This window comes from Sminthopsis crassicaudata, chromosome X, assembly GCF_048593235.1.
Source record: "Sminthopsis crassicaudata isolate SCR6 chromosome X, ASM4859323v1, whole genome shotgun sequence".
Lineage (NCBI taxonomy): Eukaryota > Metazoa > Chordata > Mammalia > Dasyuromorphia > Dasyuridae > Sminthopsis > Sminthopsis crassicaudata.
The window spans coordinates 48,457,508-48,483,815 of record NC_133623.1 but is presented as its reverse complement, the minus strand read 5'-3'; the positions used below and the strand labels follow the sequence as shown (position 1 = coordinate 48,483,815).

The window sequence follows — 26,308 nt, the reverse complement described above, 5'->3', positions numbered from 1 at the left end:
CTAATATCTGTCTGCCCAGGTTACATGTACCTTCGGATTCTAATGTTTATTGTGCAACAAGAAAATGATATTTGCACACATGTATTGTACCTATACTATATTGTAACACATGTAAAATGTATGGGATTGCCTGTCATCGGGGGGAGGGAATAGAGGGAGGGGGGGATAATTTGGAAAAATGAATACAAGGGATAATATTATAAAATATATATATAATAATAAAAAATTTAAAAAAAAAGTAAAGGTTCGGACAAAGGTCTCATTTCCAAAACATATAGAGAACTGACCCTAATTTATAGGAAACCAAACCATTCTCCAATTGATAAATGGTCAAAGGATATGAACAGACAATTTTCAGATGATGAAATTAAAGCTATTTCCACTCATATGAAAGAGTGTTCCAAATCACTACTGGTCAGAGAAATGCAAATTAAGACAACTCTGAGATACCACTACACACCTGTCAGATTGGCTAAGATGACAGGAACAAATAATGATGAATGTTGGAGGGGATGTGGGACAACTGGGACACTAATGCATTGTTGGTGGAGTTGTGACAGAATCCAACCATTCTGGAGAGCAATCTGGAATTATGCCCAAAAAGTTATCAAACTGTGCATACCCTTTGACCCAGCCAAACTACTACTGGGCTTATATCCCAAGAAAATACTAAAGAAGGGAAAGGGACCTGTATGTACCAAAATGTTTGTGGCAGCCCTTTTCATACTGGCTAGAAGCTGGAAGATGAATGGATGTCCATCAGTTGGAGAATGGTTGGGCAAATTATGGTATATGAATGTTATGGAATATTATTGTTTTGTAAGAAATGACCAATAGGAGTACTACAGAGAGGCTTGGAGAGACTTACATCAACTGATGCTAAGTGAAACGAGTAGAACCAGAAGATCATTATACACTTCAACAATGATACTGTATGAGGATGTATTCTGATGGAAGTTGATATCTTCAACTTAGAGAAGAGGTAATCCAATTCCAATTGATCAATGATGGACAGAATCAGCTACATCCAGAAAAGGAACACTGGGAAATGAGTGTAAACTGTTATTTTTATCTTCTGAATCCAATTTTTCTTGTGCAACAAGAGAACTGTACGGATCTGCACACACATATTGTATCTAGGAAATACTTCAACATGTTTAACATGTATATGACTACCTGCCATCTAGGGGCGGGGGTGGAGGAAGGGATGGAAAAAGGTGTAACAGAAGTGAGTGCAAGGAACAATGGTGTAAAAATTACCCATGATTTTGTTCTGTCAATAAAATGCTATAATAAAAAAAAAAAAAAAGCTCACCTTCAATGGCATGGAAAAGTAGAAATTCACATTAATTATCTATTTTAAATAAACAAGACTAATACCCCCTAATATTAACACATTGAAATCAAATATATGGCAAATGCTTTAACAACAATATAAATCTAATAAATATTTAATTGGGGGTGGGGGGAGATTCTATAAGAATTTGCTTTCATGTCTGCAACTTGCAATTTAAGTTTACATTAAAACTCAAAGACACCTCCGCAAGGCCTTGTAAGAGACCAAAATAATATATTCATTTAGTCATATCTGAATTACTTTCAACTTGGTAGGAAAAAAAAACACTTTCCAACTCCCAGACCAAAATAATATATTCATTCAGAAATATCTGAATTACTTTCAACTTAGTAGGGGAAAAAAACACTTTCCAACTCAAAACTGAACTTTAAGGGAGGTCTGGGATATGCTAGTATTCAGTCAAAAGGTCAATGCTAAATAGCACTGGAGGCGTTAAAAAGATCTGCTTGCTGTGGTCCTTTCTGGTGCAAAGGAATGGAAAAAGAAAGAATTACAATGGACTCCACAAAAGATTGTGTTTACATACACAACAGCAAAGGAGCTTGAGGTAGAAAATAAACTAACAGGTTTTTATCAGCAGATATTTTCTATATTTTTGGAACTCAGACCAGATAAAACTTCAAAGAATCAGAAATCTGAAGAGTATCTTATTTGCAACTCAAAAACACTCATTTTCCCCAACAATATTAAACTTCAATAATATTTATTAAATCATTTACACAAATTGTTAAAAAATCCTGACACTCCCAAACTCCAGAAGAGGACTATTTAACAAATAAAAATAGTCAGTCTTCAAACTAGTAATTCTTAATGACGCACACAGTAAATGAGCTATAGTTTCCCCAAACCCAATATAAGTGTTTATGACTTACTCTCAAATTATCTGACTTAGAAAATAAATCTTAAGAATCGATTGATTGAGTGATTTATCCTGAGTCAAATTACTTTCAAGTGTCCAATGTGTTATCTGAACCTAGATCTGTCCAGACTAGTATTCTATCCACTATACCCTGCTGTTTCTATAAGTAATAAAAATGAATACTAATAAAAATAATGCAAAAATGGGAAAACCTAGTAACCGCATTTTTTTTCTTCATGGAAAAGAATAAAAAAATTCTTTCCAAAAAGCAAACTGAACTAGAGATAACTAAAATACTCATTTTCCAGAAAAAAAAAGCACAAAAATAAAATTTTAAATAAATTTCACAGCCATGTGTGAACATTCTTAAGAATGTTTCATGTACAGGTTTCTACAGTTCCAGTTTTAGTACAACACATTTAGAGAAAATAAGTTAACACAATCATTGGAATTGGCTGCCTGCACACTAGACAAGGCTCATTTCTCCTTTTTGATTTCTTAGCACATGTAAAACATGCCATAAGATGTCCTGTCCTTCCATGGACAATGCAACCATTTTGAGGTTGGTTCTGACAGACAACACAGGGCTCTACTGTGCTACAGGGAAGAAAAGATCCCATATTTTTTCTTTGCTTTGTGCTTCTTTTCTCTCAAATTCTCCAGCATCTTCCTGACTACTACACATGATACTTTTAGATGTTGATGCCTGGGAATAATCCTCATTCTCTTGGGAGTCTCATGTCTGTACTATCTTTTCATCACTTTCCTCAACACATGAGTCCTTGATTTTATTGTTCTTATAATCTGGAACATCAAAGCCCCCTTTTTCCCCTTGTGTGGGATTTTCTAATGTGCCTTTATCCAAAATCTCACCTTTCTCCTCTGGAAGCCAATTTTCTCACAAAGTCCAACATCTGTGGCAATGGGGTAGAAGTGGAGGATATATTTTGTCACAGGAAGGACACTTCCAATAATTCTGCAATGAAAGAAGAAGTATAATCAATCTCAATGGTTCTTGAACATCTATGAATAACAATGCTAGTTATAACAATGTACTCTGTCTGTTTATTAAATGTTTGTTTTGCCATAGAAAGAAGATTTTGCACCCTCACTTTTTGTTGTTGTTCGTTTTCTTTTTGTTTTCTGACTCATTTTCTTTCTATTTTGATCTCATTTTTCTTGTGCAGGAAGAGAATTGTGCAAATACGTTAGCACATATTGGATTGAACATATATTTTGAATTGTTTAACATGTACTGGATCGCTTGCCATCTGGGTGGGGAAAAGGAGGGGAAAGTCTGGCAAGGGAAGCTCTGCAGGAGTCAAAGTTGAGAGATTATCCATGCATATGTTTTGAGGGTAAAAACCTTTTTTTAAAAAAAGATTTTGTAGATTATTTTGCAATATCTCAAGTCCTACCCTACCTTTATCTCTTAGCAACTAACTTCTGAAACTGAAATTGTGGTTAACTAGTTTCACCTTTTAGAGATTCTATAGTAAGACATTTTAAATTCTGTTAGTTGTAGATCTTTTTTTCATAGGAATTCATCTCTATTTCTGGCAAGATCTCCTAATATCCATCAGCTACCATGTCTTTTTATTGTGAAGTATTCAGATGAATCTCTTAGCAGCCATTTCCTCCTTCTTCTCCCTTTCTTGTTTGGTAAAACAGAGATGGAAGCAATTTATAAGAAACTAGTCAAATTCTATTCATAGATAGTTCCTCACCTTACAAATGGTTTGTGTTATTTGTTACAAATCAATTTTTTGAAAAGAATCAATGTTCTCATAGAAATACTGCTAGAAACGGAAACTAGGTTTGCAGGCCCAATTCAGAGAAGTCTTCTTTATCTAGAATAATTTTAGTATTACTAGGTACCAAACAATGTAAAGATGGAAAAGGCTGAGAGGGTGGCTAGAATTATGTATAGAAATCATCTAATGGACAGCCTAGTTCCATTGCACTGTGGAGGGGAGCCTGAGGTAAAGTTTGTCTTTGACATCTTCTTCATGATCCCTGAGCGTTTTTCTCTCATCTCTTGGTAAATCTTCCTGGTGTCCTAATGTGATCTATCTTGGAGTTTCACTCATGTGCCCTCTACTGTTCTTCATGTTCCCAAATTAACTATGATATTTGCACTTGAAGCAAAAATTTTAATCCAGCTGTCAAGATGTGTTAGGAAGAAAGCCTGAATTAAAGCAATGTAATGATTCTGAGCCCTGGAAACCTCCTAGAGTCATCCCTGCATTTCTTTCTTTTTTTTCAAAGGCTTGCAAATCGAATGAACCCTAGTTATTTCAGGGACAAAGTGAAGTAGAAACATTCAGAAAGTGAACATTTGCAAAGGTCTCATTTCCAAAATATATAGAGAACTGACCCTAATTTATAAGAAATCAAACCATTCTCCAATTGATAAATGGTCAAAGGATATGAACAGACGTTCAAAACCCTTGATAATCTCAAAATCTTCTCCCGGTAGATTACATGTTTGAGGACAGTAACTGATCTCCACATTATCTTACCTCTCTCCCCCACAAAAACCTAGCACAAGACTTGTGCATACTTGGTGATATTCATACATGGTGTAGACTTCAAAACATAAACAGGTTAATAGATGAGATTTCAGGGTGAACTTGGAGAGGTAAAAGAATGATCCAATTTACAAAATTCTAGCCCTTACCAGCAGAGAGCTTGCCCAGCCAATTCAAATAACTGGTCATGTTATTTTATTCTACTATTCATGTTCATCTAGATGGAGACTATTCGTAAAAACCCGTCCTGAAGTGCTCGATTTTGAGATAATGCCCTTTCCTAGCTATTTCTAAAACTTTCAGGAATCAGGAAAGACTAATGTTCATCAGCATTATGTGTCTTGTACAAGAGATTTCAAGATTTTTTTTTAGACTCTGAGACACAGATCTACTAAATTTTTTAAGCAAGACAAGTGTGACAAAGATCCTATGGTGGAAGGGCCCATGCTTTGATGTAAAGAACAATAGATTTAGGATTCCAAAAATTTGGATTTGAATCTTACTTCAGTCTTAATGTCTGAATGACTTAACGACTTAGATTTCAGTCTCCCTATCTGTAATATGAGGTCTACTAAAATATTTCTAAAGTGCTTCCTACTTGTAACTTCAGTCAACTATGAAAACACAAGTAACAATTTACTAAAGAGATCAATGGAAATTGCATGACAATTGAACCACAATTTTCTATGGATTTTGAATCTTCACACAGAAAAATGCAAGGATCACAATTAAAGAAAATACTTTATGAAGTAATCAGCCCCTACCTGATACTCTATATCCCAGAAAAGGTAGAGGTAGAAGGGGTTTTCAACACATCACTTCTTTGGTCCATCATCCAGATATGATTGGAGAGACTCCAGAAGCTCCATTATACTAACATGAACATATATCTAGCCTTTCCAATGGCACCAGTAATTACACATCCAGGGCCATCTCCAGTCCTCCTGATCTATAGAGGACCATTGGACCCAGAGGGCTCTGGACGGGAAAGGGCAGCAGGTGACCTTCTCCAGCCCCCCTCACTTAAATCCAATTCGCTTGCAGGTCATGATATCCCATCCCTGCTGTCATGGTCCTCTTTGAAAATGAAGGACAAACAATAACCACCAAGTTTGTAGAGAGAGCTCCAGTCCCAAGTACAGTGGGTTAGGACAGCCACATTAGTAGCCAACATATCTGATGCTGTATTTCTCTAGCATGGAGAATTCCGACCAATAAAGTCACCATCCCTCCTCCCTCAAATTGTATTCCTCTTTTCCCCATGCCCTTTTTAATCACTAGGATTTGTCTGTTATGCAGCTAAATTAAAATTCATTTCCAATTTTTCTTTTTTTTTTTTTTTTCATAGATCAATATTCATTGATTTATTGACTCTACTGACATGTTTGTTATCAAAGTGATCTATTGGTTTCATTGCCTGAGCAAAGTTTCTTACTTCATCAGAAAGATTCAAAAATGGCTATATTTATCAAGAAAATAAACAACAACTGATGTATTGGCAAGATCAATAAACACCCTGAATATGCAAATACACCCTGATAGGCCATACATCCCCATTTTCTTCAGTAACATTTTAGATAATGCCTCCAATCCCCTCATCATTCTAATCTCCATCTTTTGAACCAACTCCAATTTCTTTTTTTTTTTTGTGTGTGTGAATATCATTTTCTTGTTGCACAATAAACATTAGAATCCGAAGGTACATGCAACCTGGGCAGACAGATATTAGTGCTAACAATTTACATTCACTTCCCAGTGTTTCTTCTCTGGGTGTAGCTACCTCTGTCCATCATTGATCAACTGGAAGTGAGTTGGATCTTCTTTATGTTGAAGATTTCCACTTCCATCAGAATACATCCTCATACAGTATTGTTGTTGAAGTGTACAGTGATCTTCTGGTTCTGCTCATTTCACTCAGCATCAGTTGATTTAATTCTCTCCAGGCCTCTCTGTATTCCTCCTGCTGGTCATGTCTTACCGAGCAATAATATTCCATAACCTTCATATACCACAATTTACCCAACCATTCTCCAACTGATGGACATCCATTCATCTTCCAGTTTCTAGCTATAACAAAAAGAGCTGCCACAAACATTTTGGCACATATATATCTCTTTCTGCTCTTTAGTATTTCTTTGGGATATAATCCCAGTAGTAGCTCTGCTGGGTCAAAGGGTATGCACAGTTTGATAACTTTTTGGGCATAATTCCAGATTGCTCTCCAGAATGGCTGGATTCTTTCGTAACTCCACCAGCAATGTATTAGTGTCGCAATTTCCCCACATCCCCTCCAACATTCATCATTATTTGTTCCTGTCATCTTAGCCAATCTGACAGGTGTGTAGTGGTATCTCAGAGTGGTCTTAATTTGCATTTCTCTGATCAGTAGTGATTTGGAACACTCTTTCATGTGAGTGGATATAGTTTCAATTTCTTCCTCGGAGAATTGTCTGTTCATATCCTTTGACCATTTATCAATTGGAGAATGGTTCGGTTTCTTATAAATTATGGTCAGTTCTCTATATATTTTGGAAATGAGACCTTTGTCAGAACCTTTGTTTTTAAAAATATTTTCCCAATTTGTTACTTCCCTTCTAATCTTGTTTGCATTAGTATTATTTGTACAGAAACTTTTTAGTTTGATGTAATCAAAATCTTCTATTTTGTGATCAATAATGATCTCTAGTTCTCCTCTGGTCATAAATTCCTTCCTCCTCCACAAGTCTGAGAGGTAGACTATTCTCAGTTCCTCTAATCTATTTATTATCTCCTTCTTTATGCCTAAATCAGGGACCCATTTTGATCTTATCTTGGTATATGGTGTTAAGTGTGGATCCATATCTAATTTCTGCCATACTAATTTCCAGTTTTCCCAACAGTTTTTTCCGAATAATGAATTTTTGTCCCTAATGTTGGTATCTTTGGGTTTGTCAAAGATTAGATTGCTATAGATGTACCCTTTTTTGTCCTTTGTATCTAATCTGTTCCACTGATCTACCGGTCTATTTCTTAGCCAATACCAAATGGTTTTGGTGACTGCTGCTATATAATATAGCTTTAGATAAGGTACACTTAGACCACCTTCCTCTGAGTTTTTTTTCATTAGTTCCCTTGCAATTCTTGACATTTTATTCTTCCATATGAATTTTGTTGTTATTTTTTCTAGGTCATTAAAATAGTTTCTTGGGAGTCTGATTGGTATAGCACTAAATAAATAGATTAGTTTGGGGAGTATTGTCATCTTTATTATATTCGCTCGGCCTATCCAAGAGCACTGAATGTCTTTCCAATTATTTAAATCTGACTTTATTTTTGCAGCAAGTGTTTTGTAATTTTTCTCATATAATTCCTGACTTTTCTTTGGTAGATGGATTCCCAAATATTTTATACTCTCAACATTTGTTTGGAATGGAATTTCTCTTTGTATCTCTTGCTGTTGCATTTTGTTAGTGATATATAAAAATGCCGAGGATTTATGTGGATTTATTTTGTATCCTGCCACTTTGCTGAAATTTTGAATTCTTTCTAGTAGCTTTTTAGCAGAGTCTTTGGGGTTCTCTAAGTATACCATCATGTCATCTGCAAAAAGTGATAGTTTAATTTCCTCATTTCCTACTCTAATTCCTTGAATCTCTTTCTCGGCTCTTATTGCCGAGGCTAGCATTTCTAGTACTATATTGAATAGTAATGGTGATAGTGGGCAACCTTGTTTCACTCCTGATCTTACTGGGAAAGGTTGCAGTTTATTTCTATTGCATATTATGCTTACTGAAGTTCTTAAATATATGCTCCTGATTATTCTGAGGAATAGTCCATTTATTCCTATACTCTCAAGAGTTTTTAGTAGGAATGGATGTTGGATTTTGTCAAATGCTTTTTTCTGCATCTATTGAGATGATCATATGGTTCTTATTAATTTGATTATTAATATGGTCAATTATATTAATAGTTTTCCTAATATTAAACCAGCCCTGCATTCCTGGAATAAATCCTACTTGATCATAGTGTATTATCTTGGAGATGATTTTCTGAAGTCTTTTTGCTAATATCTTATTTAAGATTTTAGCATCAATATTCATTAAGGAGATTGGTCTATAATTTTCTTTCTCAGTTTTCGATCTACCAGGTTTAGGTATCAGTACCATGTCTGTGTCATAAAAGGAGTTTGGTAGGACTCCTTCATCCCCTATTTTTTCAAATAATTTATATAACATTGGGGCTAATTGTTCTTTAAATGTTTGGTAGAATTCACATGTGAATCCATCTGGCCCTGGGGATTTTTTCCTGGGGAGTTGATTCATAGCTTGTTCTATTTCTTTTTCTGAAATGGGACTATTTAAGCAATTTATCTCCTCCTCTGTTAATCTAGGGAGCCTATATTTTTGGAGGAAGTCATCCATTTCACTTAAGTTATCAAATTTATTGGCATAAAGTTGGGCAAAGTAACTCCTTATTATTTCTCTAATTCCCTCTTCATTGGTGGAAAGATCCCCCTTTTCATTTGTAAGACTATCAATTTGATTTTCCTCTTTCTTTTTTTTGATCAAATTTACCAAAGGTTTATCTATTTTATTGGCTTTTTCATAAAACCAACTCTTGGTTTTATTTATTAATTCAATAGTTTTTTTTACTTTCAATTTTATTGATTTCTCCTTTTAATTTTTGTATTTCAAGTTTAATTTTTGGTTGGGGGTTTATAATTTGGTCTGTTTCTAGCCTTTTAAGTTGTAAGCCCAATTCGTTAATCTTCTCTTTCTCAATTTTCTTCAAATAAGCCTCTAAAGATATAAAATTTCCCCTTATTACCGCTTTAGCTGCATCCCAAAGATTTTGATATGATGTCTCATCATTATCATTATCTTGGGTGAAATTGTTAATTGTTTCTATAATTTGCTCTTTCACCCAGTCATTCTTTAAGATGAGATTATTCAGTTTCCAATTACTTTTTGGTCTATTTACCCCTAACATTTACTGAATGTAGCTTTTATTGCATTGTGATCTGAGAAGAAGGCATTTATTATTTCTGCCTTCCTACATTTAATTTTGAGATCTTTATGTCCTAATATATGGTCAATTTTTGTATAGGATCCATGAACTGCTGAGAAGAAAGTATATTCCTTCCTATTGCCATTCCGTTTTCTCCAAATGTCTATCATACCTAGTTTTTCTAATGTTCTATTTACTTTTTTAATTTCTTTCTTGTTTGTTTTGTGGTTTGATTTGTCTAAATCTGAGAGTGCAAGGTTGAGATCTCCCACTATTATAGTTTTACTGTCTATTTCTTCTTGCAGTTCTCTTAACTTTTCCTTTAGAAAGTTAGATGCTATAACACTTGGTGCATATATGTTTAGTATTGATATGGCTTCATTATTTATGCTACCTTTCAGCAGGATATAGTTTCCTTCCTTATCTTTTTTAATGAGATCTACTTCTGCTTTTGCTTGATCTGAGATAAGGATAGCTACCCCTGCTTTTTTGGCTTTACCTGAAGCATAATAGGCTCTGTTCCAACCTTTTACCTTTACTCTGTATGTATCTCCTTGCTTTAAGTGTGTTTCCTGTAGGCAACATATTGTAGGGTTCTGCTTTTTGATCCAATCTGCTATCCGTCTCCGTTTGATGGGATCGTTCATCCCATTTACATTTACAGTTAAAATTACTAATTCTGTATTTCCTGCCATCGTATTATCCCCAGATTATGCTTTTTTCCCTTGACCCCCCTGATCCCCCTCCCCGATATTTAATTTACAGACCCCCCTTGTGACGCGCAACCCTCCCTCTTTTTTTTTTTTAGGATCCCTCCCCCCTCCCTCCAAGTCCCTTCACTTATTCTCCTTTTCCTTTTCCCTTTTCCTCTCCCCCCTTTTAATGAGGTGCGAGAAAATTCTCTGAAAAACAAATATGTTAATTATTTACTCTTTGAGCCTCTCCTGATGAGAGTAAGATTCACACAATGATTCTCCCCCTCACTAAGTTCCCTCAGATATGGTGTATTTTCTATGTCTCTTCCTGGGATGTAGTTTCCCTCTTTTTATCACTCCTTCCCCTTTTTCTGAACCGACCTCCTTCCCTTTACCACACCCCCCTTTTTTTCTTTTATATCAGTAAAATCAAATTATCCTTGAGTATTTTTTATATACCCACAACAGAGTTACAGTTCTCAAGGGTTCTGTGTACCTTTTTCTGTTTCTCTTCAGTCTTGTGGATATAGATCAAATTTTTTGTTTAAGTCTGGTTTTTTTCTTAGAAACATAAAGAATTCCTCTCTTTCATTGAATGACCATCTTCTTCCATGGAAAAAGATGCTAAACTTACCTGGGTAGTTCATTCTTGGTTGCAGTCCTTGATCTTTTGCCTTACAGAATATCAGGTTCCAGGCCCTTCTATCTTTTAATGTGGAGGCAGCCAGATCTTGGGTGACCCTTATTGTGGCACCTTGGTATTTAAATTGTTTTTTTCTAGCTGCTTGCAGGATTTTCTCCTTTGTGTGGTAATTCTGCAGCTTAGCCACAATATTCCGTGGTGTTCTTTTTTTAGGGTCTATTTCAGAAGGAGTTCGATGAATTCTTTCCACATCAACTTTCCCTTCTGTTTCTATTATCTCTGGACAGTTCTCTTTGATAATTTCCTGTAAAATAGAATCTAGGCTCTTTTTTTGGTCATAGTTTTCTGGAAGTCCAATAATCCGCAGATTATCTCTCCTAGATCTATTTTCCAGGTCTATAGATTTTCCCAGTAAGTATTTGACGTTGTTCTCCAGCTTCTCATTTTTTTTGTTTTGTTTGACTGATTCTTGGGTTCTCTGTGAATCATTCATTTCTATTTGTTCCATCCTGACTTTAAAGGAGTTATTTTCTTCTTTCACAGTTTTTAGTTCTTTTTGTAAATGCCCAATTTCGTTTTTAAATGAATTATTTTGCTCTATTGAATTTTTTTCCATTTCCCTTATTTTTTTTTGAGAATTATTTTCTTTTTCCAATTCAGAAATTCTATTTTCTTGAGACTTTTTTATCTTTTCCAATTCAGAAATCCTACTTTCCTGTGTTTTTTTAACCTTTTCTAATTCATAAATTTTGTTTCCCTGCATCTCCTGTGAATTCTTTATTTTTTCCAACTCCAATTTCAGGACGTTGTTATTCTCTATCATAGCTTCCCTTTCCTTTCCCCATTTTTCTTCAAACTCCCTTAATTTTTTAAGAGCTTCTTCTAGGAGAGAGTTATGTGATGGGGGGCAGGAATCGTTCCCCTTTAGGTTGTTGTCTGCTGATTCTCTGCTGTCAACGTCCTCGGGGTTGGATACCCGCTCTTTCTCTGTATAGAAGGAATCTATAGTTTGTCTACCTTTTTTGCTCATATTTAAAAAAATCTTTTGGGGTCTGTCCCTGGGGTAGGAAATTATTTACTTCTTTACCAGCTTCCGCCCAGACCGGATGGATGCAGTGGCCCCGCGCCTGAGCTAAGATAGAGCTCTGGGAGAGAGTTCCCCACCCCCTCCCTGGAAGTGCCTCAGAGGTGATTAGCACTACTGTGCTTCGAGGGCATAGAATAGTAAAGACAGCAGGAAGCCCAGCCTATGTGTCTGGGTGGGGAGTGGATGTCTGCAGCAGGTGACGTGAGAAGCCCCTGTGTTCAAACTGGAAGTGTCTGCCAGAAACCGAGGTCCCTAGTTCAAAGGTTCCGCTTCTCTGGGACTTCCTGGAGCTGAGTTCCACTCCCTCCAGCTAAGCTAAGCAGTGTGTGTTGCCTTGGGCTTTATCCACCCACTTGTCAATCTCTTAACTATTCTCAGGAGGTAGCTGAGGCCACACCCCCTGGTGCCAAGAGTTCTGCTGAATCACCCCCAGGATGGGGGAAAATCTAATCTGAGTTTTAAAATATTTTGGCTTTCTCTTCTGAACTGCTAAATAATTAGCAGAGAAGAGCTAACAGCCTGTGCCAGATTCCTTTACCTCAGTGGCTTCTCTGATCCCAGAGCCCTTCCCATTGCAATGGGCACAGTGTGCCACTACCCCACCGTCTGTGCTGGTCTCTCTTATTCCTCCCCTGAGATCTGACCTTTCCTGTTGAAACTCCAGATTCTCTTCAACTGGTAAGTCGTGCTTCCAGTCCTTGTGGTATCTGTCAGTCCTGAGCTAATTCTGAGACTTAATTTATCTAACTGGTTGTGAGGTAGTGAGGACGTTCACAGAGACGTGTGTTTCTTCTCCGCCATCTTGGCTCCGCCCTCCATTTCCAATTTTTCAATGACAAAAATGGTTCCAGCTTAAATCCATGACAAGGAAAGAATACCACTATGGTCTAATCTGATCATTTATCTGGAGAGTAGAGATGAAGTTGGGCAGCAGAACATTTACTATTATTTCCCCGAGTTCTCCAAGAAAAAGCTGAAATTAAGAAACCTTAAATCACAGAAGTGCTACTCTAGAGACTATTCTGTATATCTGCTTCACAGGTGTGATTGCTTCTTAAGGTGAATAAACAGAGTTTCTGAAAATCATTGAGAGTGTGCAGACAGTCCATCCGCCATTGAAGTTTTTGGGAAAGGACTTTGTTGGAAAATAGCTCAAAACCTAAGAACAGCTGAGGAGGTTGGGTTTGAATCTTTTTGGGAGAAATCAAGAGGCCCCGGGTCTGGAGGGCAGAGACAAGGAGCTGGCAAATCTGAGAGAGGTGTGGCTCATTGGGTCCTGCTAAGAGAATGTCATCCATGTAGTGGATGATATACACATCAGGATGACACAGCCTGAATGGATCCATAGTCTGAGCCAAGTATTTTTGACAGAGGGTTGGGCTATTAGCCATACCCTGAGGGAAGACCCTCCATTGAAAGTGAGGGGAGGGGCCCACACAATTAACTATGGGAAGGCTAAAAGCAAAGCCTTTGCAATCTTCTGGGTGAAGAGGGATGGAGAAAAAACACATCTTTTAGGTCAATGACAATTTTTTAAAATCCCCTAGGGATAGACACGGGATAGTGGCAGAGATTGTAGAGAAGGAGTTAGCAACATCTCCAGCTTCATTAATGATCGGCCAAGTGTAATTGCAAACCTAATAAGTCCCAGAGGAAGTCTAGGCAGAGTTCCAGCAGAGGTAAAAAGGCCAATTTCAGGTTTTTTGATTTGCTAAGAGGGCCCTTCTTGTAAGGCAGTGAGGAGGACGGGCGGCTGGACTTGAAGCCTGGAGGAGGATGGTCTTTGTAAGTGAATTTTGCAAGGAAGAAAGTTCAGTGGAGAGCTGAGCAATTTAGCAGATTACCTGATGACAGGGCTTCCTGAGGCAGGGGAGGATAAAGGGATTCTCTTTGAATGACTGTCATCTCTATGATAACAGAGGGGGGCCAAAAGGGAGGAGGCAATTCCACCACTGATAAGAGCTGCTGTTTGTCAGGGTCATTAGATGCCCATTCTACAATATTATGAATCAAGCCCCAGTAAGAGAAGGCAGTTGTGGGAACAGCATTCGGCCCTTCCTTCTGTTATTTATCATTTAGGTCTCTGCCTACTTTCTGCCGCTTCTGGGGATGAATCTCTGGTCCGTTCTGGTCCGAAACCAAGGACAAGTTTCAGTTATCAAAAGAAACTACCTAGCTAAATCTTTTTTCTTTACTCTAACCCCTCTTTCTCTGAGGGATGCTTTAAGGTCCTTTATAAAAACCTGCTCTTTAGATAACTTATACCAAATCTTTTTTCTTTACTCTAACTCCTCTTGCCCTGAGGGATGCTTAAAGGTCCTTTATAAAAGCCTGCACTTTAAATAACTTAGTAACCATTTCTTATAAGACGGACCATTCAAAACTTACCAAGGACTGGAACTCTCATGAGAGGTGAAAGTAGTCCTTCCAATGGGGGTCGCGACGACTTCTCTGGGAGGGGGTCCGTCCGGCAAGGGTCTGTACCTTGAGCCCCGCATTGGGCGCCACCTGTCCAGTCTACTGGGGCACAGTTATTCGGGGAGTCGAGGGGGACCCAGCCTGAAAGAGAAACGGGCGAGAAAGAAGAGTGAGACCAAGCAGGTTCTTGTCAAGGTCTCAGTTTATTGTTCTTGGGGTACAGCCTATATAGCAAAAAGTATGAGAAAGATAAGCAGGGTTGGGCCTGGGAAAGGAACATGGGAATGGCTGGTTCAATGAACAGGAACATTTTGCAGTTAGGATACACAATGTTGGAACATACACAATGTTGGAACATTCTATGGTCAGCTGATTCTTGGAAGGATCATGCCCACCTGTGGTCAGCCTGATTCTCAGAACAATTTGTCTAAGGGTAAGGCCCACTTAGGGGGGAGAGACACCTGGGCAGGCCCACTTAGGGGGGAGAGACACCTGGGCCAAAGCCTTTGGCTCCCAAAAGGAGGGCCTCAGAACTCAGGAGTCTGGGAAATGCATGCTGGGCTTTTCTGTGCAGAGGTAGGGAAGGGAGGGACTCTCCTGGAGCTTCTAGCCTTCCTCTTGGTTGTCAAGGAGCCTTAGAATTAAAGCCCCCCATAGCAAGATATCAATGGCATAATAATAGAATCTTTTCCTGTTGATTTGGAGAAGATCTAAATCTACAAATTCTTTTGAGAAAATCTGTGATACCAGAGCAAGATTTCAATATACTTTGGGGATTCAAGTTTCTTCTCCCCAACATTTGGTGTCCTGTGTAAAGATAGTCCTACATATATGTGCCAAAATGTTTGTGGCAGCTCTTTTTGTTGTAGCTAGAAACTGGAAGATGAATGGATGTCCATCGGTTGGAGAATGGTTGGGTAAATTGTGGTATATGAAGGTTATGGAATATTATTGCTCGGTAAGAAATGACCAGCAGGAGGAATATAGAGAGGCCTGGAGAGACTTAAATCAACTGATGCTGAGTGAAATGAGCAGAACCAGAAGATCACTGTACACTTCAACAACAATACTGTATGGGGATGTATTCTGATGGAAGTGGAAATCTTCAACATAAAGAAGATCCAACTCACTTCCAGTTGATCAATGATGGACAGGGGTAGCTGCACCCAGAGAAGAAACACTGGGAGGGGAATGAAAATTGTTAGCACTAATATCTGTCTGCCCAGGTTGCATGTACCTTCGGATTCTAATGTTTATTGTGCAACAAGAAAATGATATTCGCACACATGTATTGTACCTAGACTATATTGTAACACATGTAAAATGTATGGTATTGCCTGTCGTCGGGGGGAGGGAATAGAGGGAGGGGGGGTAATTTGGAAAAATGAATACAAGGGATAATATTATAAAATATATATATATATATAATTTAAAAAAAAAAAAAAAAAAAAAGATAGTCCTAAAACTCCAATATATATGGGGTTCAGTGTTTCTATGCTCCCATACCCCATTTTCATGACAAAAATTAATTTATACATTTCATCCTCTATCAATTAACCTACAAGATCTTGACAAAATAATAACAGAAAGGAACCAGAATAACAGAATAAAAGTAGGTGTATATTAAGGAAAATAATGACAGAAATGTATGAATGGAATAGTACCTTCAAAGTTCAAATTATTATAAAGCTTTAAATATCAAAATGATTTCATGACGGTGAAAAAGTAATAAATAATAGACAGAATTTATATTGTATTTTAAGGTTTGTAAAGCTATTTTATCAATATTATTGCATCAAAAAACAATTAATATCATCTTCTTTTTACAGATGAGGAAATTTAAGGAAGGTAGAGCTTAAGTAACTTATCTAGAGGCACAAAATCAACAAGTATGTCAGTCAAGATTTTTAACTTGTTTTCCTAACTGTAAGTCTACAGTATGCTCATTTCTTTTTGTTGTTTTTTTTTCTCCCATGGTTTTTCCTTTTTGTTCTGATTTTTCTCTCCCAACATAATTCATAAAGCGATTTGTGTTAAAAATAAATTTTTAAGTTTACCTAAAAATAAAATAACAGTAAGCTGTTTAGCTGATGAAATTCACTGTTAATTCAATTTCTATTAATTGTCTTTGTTGTTCTGAAGTATCTTTACATTATTTCTGAATTTATTCTTGGATTATCTTGCTAGAAATTAGTATATAGCTATATCTCTTTAAGTTGGAAATCACAAAATATGGGTACATCACTGAAAGTTTAAAATAGTTAGAGTCTCAAATTAAAACAAATTGGAATTATTTAAATATACATGTACATGCCCATTATTCATGTACACCGTAACATTTAAAAGAAAATGTTTTAATTTTAGTATCTTTCTATTGTCCTCCATCTGAACAAATTTTGGCTTTTACTAAAGTTAATACATTCTTCAAATATCAGATGTTTGCATACTATATATAACGAGAGGTAGAATGTGTGCATTTCCAAGTTGCATAAATTAATATAAGGACAAAAAAGCTTCCTTTCAAACTTTGTGAAACCATACGATATTTACTTGACCATAGATAAAGTCCATGAAATCTGTAGGAGAACAAATCATCTCCAACACATTTCCACCCCATTCTTCACCACCCCCAGGATAGGGCGAATAACCTGTTGAAGCCCAACCTACTCCGAGATGCATTGCTTCAGCTGTCACAAAAGGTTCTGTGTGGTCTCCTGTGAGTTCATAGTACCATTTCCTCTACTGAGCTGACCCTTCACTGATGCCAAGGAAAATATTGGGCTGCATGCTTTCAAGAGAAAAAAAAATACTAGTTGAAAAAAAATCTAAATAATTATTATCACTTTTATTTTATATTACTTTTCTTCAAGTATACTCTTCTGAGAAGAAAGAAATCAAAGCCATATCATTTAATTTAACATTTGCTGACTTAGTATACAAGTATATTCAGTCTTGACCATGAACATAATTCAATAAACAAAATGTTTGAGGTTCTGGTTAAATTATGCTTACACTTCGGATTAAGTAACAAATCAAGAGTTTAATGTTGTTGGGATTTTTTTTCTTAATTACCTTTCTATGATATTTGCAGGAGTATGGAAGTAATGCCTTTATTTTAAAATTAACCCTCTGGGCAAAAATATATGCAAGACATTTTTCAGTTTCATCTGCATTACTAATATTTCCTCCATTGTTTCTTTAAGCCTAATCAGGAAAAATAAATCCTTGATTTGTAGTGTCTGGTGATTTCTGAGGCTTTGATACTCATACAAAATTTAACAAATGGCTCTCAAGAGCAAGTTAAAATTGATTCTAGAATATCTCTGCCTATTTTGCATCATATATTTGAGTTCCTATGTTAGGGAACAACATAAATTAGTTCATGAAGGATAATCTTTTCAATTAAAAACCGTAAACCAAAACCAAAATTCTTTGAATGGAAGCAAAACATCAAATTTCTACTATAATAAGTTTTCTATTGCTTCTGGATAACATATACAGTTAAGTAAATATGTTTTCAAAATAAGGTATAGTTGAAGATAATTACAACAGAAAAGACAACGTTTTCTTGTTTCATTCTCTCACAAAAATGAACACCATGAAACCCAAGTTCCTTGAGGACAGGCCTGTTTGCTTTTTAATTGTTATCCACCGCACTAAGTGATGTATCTGGCATATGCTATGCTATTGATAATTGAGGTTGGCATATTAAAATGTAATCATATTTTCAATATCTTCTAGGAACACACTGAATCATCTCATTTTACTTACTTCTTTGAATACAGAAAATAGTAACATATTTACTTTCCTTGACCATCAACTTATTCCATCAAACTTCAGGTTTATTTAGCTATTCAGATGACCTACGATAAAGATAAGCCTCTGACTCAGTTTTGAGCTGGTATAATATACCTTTTTTCTCAATTTGTCCATTGTATAACAGTGGTAGTCAGGAAATACAATTGCCTGTGAAGAATTAAAAATAAGTATCACACAGAAGACAATGGACGGGTGCACAATGATTACGAAAGTACATGAAGGCTGCTAGGTGCAATCAGTGAATCACTTCAAAGATTAGGAGTAAAAGATAACATAAGGAATTTTATGATACAGAGAAAAAAGTGCTAGTTACATAGAAAGAACAAGTGATAAACAAATGAATAATGACTGTTTTTTTTTAACCATGTAAAGTGAAAATAAAGAAAGTCTCCAGCACATCTAGGTAGACATCCATGGTAAATGTATGGAAATATATAGACAAGAGTTATATAGAGTAGATAAACATGAAGGGGTTGTAATCTGCATCACTGGAAGAACTCTAGAATTAAGATCACAAATCCATTTCAGTCTTGGAATAAGGTAAATACTTTATGAATGTCATTCATGTAAATTCATGTAAAATAATATCTTAATGCTGCTCAATCAAAAAGTTAAAAGATTCAACTTCTAAAAGAGACTTAGTAAGTCTATATATCATTAGACTTTATTTAAAAAAGTGTCTGAGGCCAGATTAGAACTCAGGTGCTCCTGACTTCAGGGCTGGTGCTCTATCCACAGTGCCACCCAGCTGACCCCCAAAGATTTTATTAAAAATAATGATAACAATGAGACAACACCAAAATTTTTGAGATTCAGCCAAAATAATACTCAGAAGAAAATCGATATGTGTAAATGGTTATATCAATAAAAGAGAGAAAACAGAGGAAGAATTTGAAACTATATCCACTCACATGAAAGAGTGTTCCAAATCACTACTGATCAGAGAAATGCAAATTAAGACCACTCTGAGATACCACTACACACCTGTCAGATTGGATAAGATGACAGCAACAAATAATGATAAATGTTGGAGGGAATGTGGGAAAACTGGGACACTAATACATTGCTGGTGGAGTTGCGAAATAATCCAGCCATTCTGGAGAGCAATCTGGAATTATGCCCAAAAAGTTGTCAAACTGTGCATACCCTTTGACCCAGCAGCGTTACTACTGGGATTATATCCCAAAGAAATACTAAAGAGCAGAAAGAGACATATATGTGCCAAAATGTTTGTGGCAGCTCTTTTTGTTGTAGCTAGAAACTGGAAGATGAATGGATGTCCATCAGTTGGAGAATGGTTGGGTAAATTGTGGTATATGAAGGTTATGGAATATTATTGCTCTGTAAGAAATGACCAGCAGGAGGAATACAGAGAGGCTTAGAGAGACTTAAATCAACTGATGCTGAGTGAAATGAGCAGAACCAGAAGATCACTGTACACTTCAACAATACTGTATGAGGATGTATTCTGATGGAAGTGGAAATCTTCAACATAAAGAAGATCCAACTCACTTCCATTGATCAATGATAGACAGAGGTAGCTACACCCAGAGAAGAAACACTGGGAAGTGAATGTAAATTGTTAGCACTAATATCTGTCTGCCCAGGTTGCATGTACCTTCGGATTCTAATGTTTATTGTGCAACAAGAAAATGATATTCACACACATGTATTGTACCTAGACTTTATTGTAACACATGTAAAATATATGGGATTGCCTGTCATCGGGGGGAGGGAACAAAGGGTGGGGGGGGATAATTTGGAAAAATGAATACAAGGGATAATATTATAAAAAATATATAATTAAAAAATAAATAAATAAATAAATAAAAGAGAGAAAAAGGAAGAGCAACATATTGTGTATCTCACTAAAAACAAACTTACACCTTTATAAATAAATACCAAAGTAAAAATTATGGTAATAAAGTTTATAACAAAATATCAAGCTATCAAATGAAAATAGGAGCTGGGTTTTTTTTGGGGGGGAGGGGAATAGATAAGCCATTGGGTAATTTTATTTTAAAAATAGTAAAGGAAATCAAACTACTAGCATCAAAATTGAAAGGGGTGAATGTACAACCAAATGAACATAAAATTAAGGTAATTATTACCCATTTTGCCCAATTACTTGCCAAAAAAAATAATCATACGAATAATATGGATTAGTATTTACAAAAATATAAAGTAACAAAAGAAAATTAATAAAAGAAGAAAAATAATATATAAAAGAAATAAGATGGGGGCTGCCCAGAAGATTGCACTTGAATATTTAATGAGTATTGGCTAGGGAATCACATGAGGGACTTTTTGTCAAACAGAGCTTTTGCTTGTCCATGTTAGGTCAATTCAAATATAATTCATGAATTAACTGAAATAGATAAATATTTCCAAGAATATAAAGTGTCCAGATTAACCAAAAAAGGAAATAAAATATTGAAATAATACTACTTTAAAAAATGAAATAATGCATAAATGAACTCCTTATCCAAAAAACCCAGCACCACTTGTATTTACAACGGAATTATACCAAAAACTTAAAGAATATTAATTCCAATATTACATAAACTATTTGGAAAAAACAACAGATAAAGAAGTTCGTTTGAATTTATTTTAAGACACAATATGGTCTTGATACCTGATTCAAGGAGAGTAAAAACAGAGGGGGGAAACTATACATGAATTTTCTCAATGTATATTGATGCAAAACTTTTAATGAAATTTAAGCAAGGGGACTGCTAATAGCATTGTAAAAATCATATGCTATGAAGAAATGGCATTTATATCAGGAATACTGGACTGGTTAATATTAGGAAAACTAAGCAACCATGTAACAATAAAATCAACAAAAATGATATTATTATTTCAATACATACAGAAAAGAATTTTGACAAAATGCAATATTGATTTTTTTAAAAAGAAAACACACTAGAAAGCACAAGAATAAATGGTGCTTTTTCTTAGAAGAATAAGGAAAATTGATTTAAACAAAGAGCTACCATTGTCTTTAATGGGGATATACCAGAAGACTTTCCAATAAAGTCAAGGATGAAGCAAGAATGTCTATAATCACCATTAATATTCAATATTGTACTAGAAATGCTTGGTATAGCAATAAGACAAGAAGAAGGAATTGAAGGAATAAGGATAAAGAATAAGAAAAGAATATTTTTTCAGAAGGTATGATGGTTTACTAGCATGTCAACTAAAGGAGTAATAAAAATAATTAAACACTTCAATAAAGCTGAAGGATATATATTTTCCATATAAATATTCAGGCTTTCTATTTGTTACTAATAAAACCTAGCAGAAATTAAATTTAAAATAACTACAAAGATTAAGAAATACATGGGAGTCTACTCATCAGAACACTCACAGCAACTACATGAACAAAATTAAAATAGACTCTTCATATAAATGGAGCTCTATATAATTGGAGTAATGCTCATTGCCTATAGGTAGGTCAAGTTGATATTATAAAAATGACAATATTACCTAAATTGATTTAGTAATTCAGTGTAATGCTAATCAAACTACCAAAGAATGACTTTATAAAGAGATAAAACATAGTAAAATGCACCTAGAGAAATAAAAGGTTAAGAATATCAAAAGAATTAATAAAAAAGAAAAGAAATTAAAGGTGACCTAACAGTATCAGATATAAACTCTACTGCAAAACTATAATCATCCAAACAATTTGGTATTGGATAAGGAATAGGGAAGTTGATCACTAGAACAGATTAGATACATATCATTAAGAAGGAAATGAACACAGTTTTTGATCAATCTAAGCATCCCAGCATTTAGGGCAAGAACTCACGATTTCATTAAAACTGATGAGAAACTTTAAAAGTAGCCTAGTAGAAATTAGATATACATCAACTTCTCACCCTGTAAAACAAGTTACATTCAAATTGTGGTCATGATTTAGACATAAAGGGTGATATTCTAAATTAATCGTTTGATAATGGAAAAATTACTTTTCAGATCTAAGGATATGGAAAGAGTTTATGACCCAAACCCAGAAATAAAGGCAAAGTGAAATGGATAATTTGAGGTAAAATGGAAAATTTAAACGTTTTTGTACAAATAATACCAATGTATCTAAAATTACAAGAAAAGCAGGAAACTGGGAGAGGGGAAGGTCTGGAGGGAGGAAGAGAGATGGGAATCTTTGTAACAAACCACCCAACCCAAGAGATTTAAAAAGAGAATTTCCTTCCCTCTTCTCTAGTTGCAGTTGAATATAACCTGCTACTGAGATGCCTTTGAACAAAAGAAATCCTTTAATAAATGATGGTAACTATCTTTATATATAATTGGAAAAGTAAAATAGTATTGAAGTTGAAAAACAACAGCAGCAACAGCAACAACTAACAAGCTGCCTGAGATGAGAGGCGATTTGTGTTGATAACACACCTGGCATGTGTCAGAGGCCCTACTTGAACCCAGGTCTTCCTGATTCTTAAGGTTTTTATTTCAGGGAACAATTACTGTTTAATTCCCCATATTTGATCCAGTGTATTGCCTAATTATTTCTCCTCTGGAACCAGTTCAGCATGCATCTAGAATATCTAAATTATTTATATTGATACAGTAGTTCAATCAAATGACATATTAAAACTAAAAAATGGACTTTTTCATGCCCTTAATGTTTTAATGGATTTTTTATGCCGAAATATTGAGAGCTATTGTTGATCTCATTTAGGAGACCCCATGGCATTCTAAATTCTGACACAATCAGAACAATGTTATCCACAAACAGAAGCATATGGGGTACTGTACCACTTACAGAGGGACAGGTATTTGTACTTTCTCTGCATGTAAGGAAGGTTAAATGCGTCTCAGCTCTGTCTTTTATATAACTTTCTGCTGAGAATATGCGAACATGCTTTATGTTATCCAATGTGAAAAAAAAAAGGAAAACACCAAGAAGTTGGAAGGCCATCCTTTCTTGTGTATTAATCAGTGAGTATCCTTTATTGCAGGCCAGTGTTTACCCTGGAAACCTGGCCAGTTCCTTGAGTAAAAACAGTCCTGCTAAAGGAATGAACAAATAGTCTTCTTGGGGGGGGTCTCATGTGATGGAGCATCCTGTACATGGGATGCTGCTACATCTCAAGAGTCACATCTCACCGGCCAAGATGGCGGCGTGGAGGCAGACAGCTGCTTGAGCTCCTCGTTTTCTCTCAGAACTTACTTCATGACAAGCCTCTGACTTAATGCTTGACCCAGAAAGAAATCCACAAATTATCACCAAGAGAAGACATCCTTGAAAGTCGCCAGAAAAGGTCTGTGTTTGTTCGGGGGAGGGTCAATCAGACTGGGCGCAGACTGAGGGCAGACAGCCAGAGCAAGACAGGCAGCTCACACAGCTCAGACCGGAGGGGGAGGGGTGTGATCTCTGCCGTTTCTGCAAAAGGGCTTTTGCCCCAGTGTGGATGCTCCGTCTTGGCAGCAAGCCAGGAGCAGCAGAGAGGGTGTAAACACCGGAGGTGAAGATTAAAACCCCAGAAAGCCAGCGTCTCTCAGAGCCCGGCCACCCCCAACCCCCACCTGGACTGACTCGGTGCATTCTCAGAGCCTCAGAGCGCAGACTCAGTACAGTCATTGCTGTTCTGTTAGTGGCTCTCTGCTGCCCTACCCCCAGTCTGTAGAGGAAGCCCATTAATAACATCCAGCCCTATCCCCCGCAAAACAGACCAATTGTTTCTCTTGTCAGTTTGTTTTCTTTGATTCCTACTCTGACAAAATGAACAAAAAATTCAAAAGGGCTCTAACCATTGACAGCTTCTGTGTGGAGAGGGAGCAGACTTCAAATGCTGAGGAGACTAGGAACAGAATGTCCCCAGATGTATCCCCTGGGAGGGATATAAGCTGCTCCTCAATACAAAAAAACCTCATAGAGGAAATCAAAAAGGCTCTCACAAGAGAGCTGGAAGAGAGGTGGGAAAAGGAAAGGGAAGCTTGGCAAGAGAGCCTGGAGAAGTCATCCCATGCATTCAAAGACAGAATGGATAAAGAAATCAAATCATTGAGAAACAAGATTAGTGAGCTGGAAAAGGTAAACAACTCCAAAGAAAACAGGATTAGTGAGCTGGAAAAGGTAAACAACTCCAAGGAAAACAGGATTAGAGAGCTGGAAAAAGAAATCAGCTCTCTAAAAAATAAAATGGATAAAATGGAAAAAAATTCCATAGAAGATAAAAGCTCAATTGGACAATTACAAAGAGATATAAAAAAAGTGAGTGAAGAAAATACATCATTGAAAATTAGACTGGAACAAGTAGAAATGAATGACTCAAGGAGAAACCAAGAGGGAGTCAAGCAAAACCAGAGAAATGAAACAATTGAAAAGACTGTCAAGTACCTTACCAGAAAGACAACAGACCTGGAAAACAGATCCAGGAGAAACAATTTGAGAATAATCGGACTCCCTGAAAAATGGGAGGAAAAAAAGAGCTTGGACACCATTTTCGAGGAAATTATCAAAGAGAACTGCCCAGACATTCTGGAAACAGAGGGTAAAATAGACATTGAGAAAATTCATCGATCACCTACTGAAAGGGACCCTAAAATCAAAACGCCAAGAAATATAGTGGCCAAGTTCAAGAACCATCAGACAAAGGAAAAGATATTGGAAGCTGCTAGAAAAAAACAATTCAGATATGGAGGATCCACAATAAGGATAACACAGGATCTAGCAGCATCCACACTAAAAGAACGCAGGGCCTGGAACATAATATTCCGAAAGGCTAAGGAACTTGGTATGCAGCCAAGAATAACTTACCCAGCAAGAATGAGCATCGTTTTCCAGGGAAGAAGATGGACATTTAACGAAATAAATGAATTCCATCTATTTTTGATGAAAAAACCAGACCTACATAAGAGGTTTGATCTTCAAATACAGAACTCAAGAGACTTCTAAAAAAGGTAAAAAGAAATCTTGAGAACTATACTTCTGTCAAAAAAATATGTAAAGAACATATGTACAATTTGTCTTAGAAACTAGAGGTGGAAAGGAGATTATATCATAAAAAAGTATAAAGTGGTGGTACTACATCTCATGAAGAGGCAAAGGTAACCTATTATATCTGAGAGAAAGAAAGGAGGGAGATGAACATAGCGTGTATCAATAGACATATTCGATTTATGGTGAAACTTCTTCCACTTTATTGAAAAGTGAAAGGGAAGGAGTAAGCTAAGGGGAAGGGAATACAGTAATTTCGAGGAAAAGGGGTAAAATAAGGGGAGGATCTTTAAGGTGGGGGAGGGATCCTAAAAAGGGAGGGCTGTGAAAAGCAAGCGGTGTTTACCAGTTTAATACTGAATAGGAGGGTAAAAGGGAAGGAAAGGGGAAAAGCACAAGCAGGGGTTAATAGGATGGCAAGCAATATAGAATTAGTCCTTCTAACCATAAATGTGAATGGGGCAAACTGCCTCATAAAGAGGAAGCAGTTAGCAGACTGGATTAAAAGTCAGAATCCTACTATATGTTGTTTACAGGAAACACACCTGAAACAGGATGAGACATTCAAACTAAAAGTAAAAGGGTGGAGCAGAATCTATTATGCTTCAGGCAAAACCAAAAAAGCAGGAGTAGCCATCCTCATCTCAGATCAAGCAAAAACAAAAATTGATCTAATTAAAAGAGATAAGGAAGGGCATTATATCCTGCTAAAGGGAAGCATCAATAGTGAAGCAGTATCAATATTAAACATGTATGCAACAAGTGGTGCAGCATCTAAATTCTTAAAAGAGAAATTAAGAGAGCTGCAAGAGGAAATAGATAGCAAAACTATAATAGCGGGAGATCTCAACCTTGCACTATCAGAATTAGATAAATCAAACCACAAAATAAATGAGAAAGAAGTCAAAGAGGTAAATAGAATACTAGAAAAGTTTGATATGATAGA

The 26,308-nt window shown here is 36.2% G+C and overlaps 1 pseudogene; it reads right to left on the bottom strand.

The window, feature by feature from the left end:
* Positions 1-2,635: 2,635 nt before the first annotated feature.
* LOC141549028 (E3 ubiquitin-protein ligase Mdm2-like) overlaps positions 2,636-26,308 on the bottom strand; it is a 36,620-nt pseudogene continuing 12,947 nt past the window's right edge.